We start from the raw sequence: 5899 nt of genomic DNA on the forward strand, positions 1-5899 counted from the left end.
TGTGTGTGTCTTTCTTCTTGTACTTCTTTCAGTCATCAAAGTGCGGCCATTCTTGAGCACCGCCTTGAAGAATTTTAATCGGACGAATCAACCCCAGTGCTTTTTTTGTTCCCTAAAAGCCTCGTATTTATTCTATTGGTTCTTTTTGCTGAACCGCTAAGTTACGAAACTTAAACATACTAGCACCGGTTGTGAAGCGGTAAAGGGACACAAAGACATACATGTGCTTCTTTTAATTTCCTTTTACCAAATCCACTCACAAAGCTTTGGTCGAAGACACTTAGCCAAGGAGCCATGTGGTTGGGAAGCAAACTTCTCACCACACCTAGAACTCTTGCTCCTATCTATCTATCTATCTATCTATCTATCTATCTATCTATCTATCTATCTATCTATCTATCTATCTATCTAGGTAGATAGATAGATAGATAGATAGATAGATAGATAGATAGATAGATAGATAGACAGCTAGGTATGTATGTATGTATGTATGTAGGTAGATAGGTAGGTAGGTAGGTAGGTTCGATATATATATAGCATGTTCGTCTAAGAAGAACTATCCCCCCCCCCCTATTACGAAAAACATTTCTATTTAACTTTTTTCCTTTTTTCTTAAACTTTTGACATTAATGATCACCTTCACCTAATTGGAATTTCTATCGTTTGATCTTATTTGAGTTATATCCCTTGTTACAGGTTTCTATATTTTATTGTCACACCAACACAAGTGTGCCACACCGACTTGTTGCTTCATAACATCCAGAGAAAATAGATACTTTTTTCATGAAATTTTCTAGAAATACGCTCCAGCTGGTGTAGATTTCGAATATCTAGGGATCTATGTGTATTTGTTTTCTGAGCGTGAGGTAGGAGCTTTCAGATATTTCACACCAGTCGGCTTTATTTTCTCATAACGTTCAGAAGGATGGGTAATTTTCTGTTAGATTTTCTATAAATACATTTTAGATGTGTAGAATACGATTTTATCAGAATTTACTATGAAAAATAAAATTAGTATGATCGTACACAAAAATACTGACCCACATGTCATATAGCTACGCAATGAAACTTGAAATTTCGAAAATACTATGCGTATCGCTATGTATGTATGCGAGTTAACCGCTTTATTATTATTATTATTATCATTATCATTATTATTATTATTATTATTATTATTATTATTATTATTATCATTATTATTATTATTATTATTATTATTATTATTATTATTATTATTATTATTATTATTATTATTATCATTATTATTATCATTATTATTATTATTATTATTATTATTATTATCATTATTATTATTATTATTATTATTATTATTATTATTATTGAATCCCGATATAATCGTAATCTACACACATTAGGCGTAGGAGTGGCTGTGTGGTAAGTAGCTTGCTTACCAACTACATGGTTCCGGGTTCATTCCCACTGCGTGGCACCTTGGGCAAGTGTCTTCTACTATAGCCTCGGGCCGACCAAAGCCTTGTGAGTGGATTTGGTAGACGGAAACTGAAAGAAGTCTGTCGTATATATATGTATATATATATATATGTGTGTGTGTATGTTTGTGTGAATGTGTTTGTCCCTCCATCATCGCTTCACAACCGATGCTGGTGTGTTTACTTCCCCGTAAATTAACGGTTCGGCAATAAGTACTAGGCTTCCAAAAATAAGTCCTGGGGTCGATTTGCTCGACTAAAGGCGGTGCTCCAGCATGGCCGCAGTCAAATGGCTGAAACAATTAAAAGAGTACAAAAAGAGAGAGTACCCTGTAGAGAATTTCATAAAAGATACATCTTTTTTCTGAAAGATATAACGAAACAAATCCAACACGTGTGAATTTTCCGGAACTCGTCATTGCACCCTCGGAAAAACAATTTTCCCATATTTTAATATAATCGTAATCTATACCCTCTGAAGCCTATTTGTAGAAAATTGCATTCAAAGATATCCATTTTTCTGGAAGTTATGAGGGGAAAAACCAGGCGGGCACATTTGTGTAGTTATGCCTTTTTATTTAGGTAATACGGTTTCCTCGGCTCATATGTAGATTCGCTCTGTCTCACGTTACATATACGCGACCCAACCATGTTTATATTTTGTATGCATAACACATAACTGAAGTATTTTCCATCAGTAAAAATGTTTTACGTGTAGACACGTGTGCGCGCGCGCACACATTCACACACACACATACATCTATACTCAAATATACACACACTTACACACATCCTACATATATACATACACATATTTTAATGAGTATTAATGATTTATAAACTTCAAATTATTAAAGTGAAAATATTATCAGAAAACCAATTCCTATTCATCTCTTCACGTACAAAATACTGTATCAAGAACTTCCAATTTCTTATTCATACACACACACACACACTCACACACACACAAACACACACACATACACACACACACACACACACACACATACACACACACCTATACATATACATATATATATATATATATATTATATATATATATGTATATATATATATATATATATATATATATATATATATAAATGTGTATGCGTTTGTCCCTACCACCATCGCTTGACAGCTGATGTTGGTGTGTTTACGTCCCCGTAAATTAGCGGTTCGGTTAAAGCGACCGATTGAATAAGTACTAGGCTTACAAAGAATGAGCCCTGGGGTCGATTTGTTCGACTAAATGTGGTGCTCCGGCATGGCCGCAAACGAAAGACTGAAACAAATAAAAGAGTAAAAGAATAAATGAATACACACACACACACACACACACACACATACATATGTATATAAACACACATGTATATACACATACGTACATAAATATATGTGTGTGTGTACATATGTATGTGTGTATATATGTGTGTATGTGTGTGTATATATATTTATAAATACATACAAACACATATATATGTGTGTGTGTGTATATATATATATATATATATAGAGAGAGAGAGAGAGAGAGAGAGAGAGAGAGAGAGAGAGAGAGAGAGAGAGAGAGAGAGAGAGAGAGAGAGAGAGAGAGAGAGAGAGAGAGAGAGAGAGAAGAGAGACGGTGCTCCAATATGGGTTATAGTCTTGAAGGGTTTTAGTCGGACAAATTGGCCCCACGACTTATATTTCATGACCTAGTACTTGCTCTATCGGTTTCTTTTAGGCGGACGTATACAAACCGGTTGTCAAGACACACACAGATATATATACACACAAATATATAAAACGATGCTCTAGCATGGCTACCGTAAAATGAGTGAAACAAGTTATTAAAGAATATATATATATATATACAGTGGTCGTGGGGTAACAGTCTTCTTCCAGTTTCCGTCTACCAAACCCAGTCACGAAGCTCTGGTTGGACTGAGGCTGTAGCAGAAGGCATTTTCCAATGGTGCATCGCAGCGGGACTGAAACTGGAACCATTTGGTTAGAATATTAAGCATATGCATACCTTTGTTTTCGAACATACACTCGTGTTTTCTTCATAGGTATAAATAACCGTATGGGAATATCAGCGGTCAGTATCCTTTCGTTTACGCACGCCGTACGGCTTCGCTTTCTAGCAAGTGGCTGTTCTTACCAGACACATTCCTAAGGGCGCGCGAGCTTCGTTTCTATTGTACCACTAAACTGCCAACTAACACTAATGCATATACTGACCATACGTGCGAATAAAAACAGTAAACAATATCCCCCCCCCCCATGTTCACTATTACGCCATCCCACACACATTGTACAATTTAAATGTAACACAACCCGTTACATTTGGTAACCCCCGACGCCAGAACAACAGGATTCCGTTACACACGGAATCGAAGGATCGAGGTGTAGGAAGAAAGTCGGCTTCAAGCAATCCGTACAGAATTAAAAAAAAGGAACTTTCAGGAACAGTAGTGCTTTATTGAGGTGGAAGGTTGTGGATTTTTTTTTTTTTTCGTATCGAAGTACGATAAACTGGAAAAAAAAAAAGATTTATATTTCACGGTAGGGTGCCAGGTATGCAAATAAGAATACAAGGGTTAAGGAATGAAGTAGATAATATCGGGGTTACGTATATTTCCTAGGGAGCGGAACCTGGGAAGTGGTAAATATCCAGGCGAGGTGTATACCGCAGGGTACTCTTCAGGTCAAGGGTATCTTGATCAAGATATATACATATATATATATATATATATATATATATATATATACACACATATACAAATGTATGTGTGCTGTTTCAGTCATTAGACTGCGGTCATGCTGGAGCACCGACTTGATTAGCTTTTCATTGAATGTATTGACACCAGTACTTGTTCTATTTTAAGCCTGGTACTAATCCTATTGGTTACTTTTGCTGGACCGCTAGTTAACAGGGACGTAAACACACAAGCACCGGATGTCAAGCGGTGGTGGTGGTGGTGGGGTACAAACACAGACACAAAGGCATGCACAAGCACACACACACACACATACACACACACACACACACACATACACACACACACATATAAACATACGATGGGTTTCTTTCAGTTTCTATTTACCAAATCTACTCACAAGGTTTTGGTCAGCCCAAGGCATTTGCGCAGGTGCCATGCAGAGGGCCTGAACCCGGAACAATGTGGTTTTGGAAACAAATTTCTTGCCACACAGCCACGCTTGTGTCATAGCCTCTTTCTTATGGTCATTTCATCATGTTAAACCGTTAATCCCCAAACATTTTTTGTCTTTCTCTGTCTTTTCGTTCTCTCTTCATTTTTTCCCTCTCATCCTTTTCCGTCAAAGAGCATAGGCTCGAAACGTCAAAGACTTTTCCTTTCTTCCTGAGCGTCAAACTAATACATCTGCTTGTAGTTCCCTCACCAGTCTTCGTCTTTTGTTTTCTGTAAATTTGAACTATACAAGGTGGTATCAAAATGTTCCCGGACTAGCTATGTTCACCTAAGTTTTAACATCATATCATTCGAAATAGTTACCTTGCGCAGCAATACACCTATCCGAGTGTTCCTGCCACTTTTGGAATCCCGCCTGGAAGTTGTTTTTCGTAAGTGAGTCAAATACCTTCTGCTATTTGCTCTGGATCTCGACAACGGTGTTAAAACGGTAACCTTTGAGCTGCATTTTCATCCTGGGGAAGAGATGGGAATTCGCAGGTGCTAAATCTGGCGAATAGAGAGGTGTGGAAGCGATACCATTTTGTCGTTGGCGAGAAACTCACGACTGAGCAGAGCTCGGTGAAGAATTTAATTCTTCGCTCTTTACAGATCCGGTCGATTTCACCGAATGCCTTCCCTCAAAATATTTCAAACGTCGCAGTAGAACTCCCGATTGATGGTCTGGCTTTGGGAGATGAGTTCTCGATGCACAATATCACATTTCCGTGACTGACGCTCGTGCCAGGTCTTCCAGATCGCTCATGTGGATCTCACCTTTACATATAATGTGTGTGTGAGTGTGTGAGTGCACTTTATGTGTGTGTGCGTGTGTGTGTGTGTGTGTGTGTGTGTGACTCTGTCTGTGTTTGTCCCCCACAGGACTTGATACTGCGACTAGTTGGGCTTCAAGAGCGCGCACCTCTTCAGTGTTCTCTTCAAAATCCTGAGAGATATTTGTAGGAAAAGAAATGAACCAACTTAACACATTGCAAATATCCGTTAGTGGAGCACTGAAAATATGCAAGACTTTTCTCGGGTTTTTAAATGTGAAGCTGTTTTTATCTACATTTCAGTAATGGAGCTTTGCATCTCTGTTAGAAACCAATCCCTTCTTCACAAGAAGAATTTAAGTAATTAAAAAGACAAGACAACATACATACATGTATATATATATAATATATATATATATATATGTATATATATATACATATATATATATATATATACATATATATATATATATAT

The 5899-nt window shown here is 37.2% G+C and overlaps 1 protein-coding gene across 2 annotated transcripts in view; it reads right to left on the reverse strand.

The window, feature by feature from the left end:
• LOC106880485 (homeobox protein Meis1) overlaps positions 1 to 5899 on the reverse strand; it is a 261086-nt gene that overhangs the window by 215627 nt on the left and 39560 nt on the right. The window contains exon 1 of one of the 2 annotated variants that reach the window (XM_052973534.1): positions 3469 to 3657. The exons of the other annotated variant lie outside the window; for it this stretch is intronic. The gene's annotated coding sequence lies outside the window, so the exon portion shown is untranslated. Of the gene's footprint in view, positions 1 to 3468; positions 3658 to 5899 lie in introns of those variants that run through there. 2 annotated transcript variants of the gene reach the window in all.

Source organism: Octopus bimaculoides, chromosome 16 (genome assembly GCF_001194135.2).
Source record: "Octopus bimaculoides isolate UCB-OBI-ISO-001 chromosome 16, ASM119413v2, whole genome shotgun sequence".
NCBI lineage: Eukaryota > Metazoa > Mollusca > Cephalopoda > Octopoda > Octopodidae > Octopus > Octopus bimaculoides.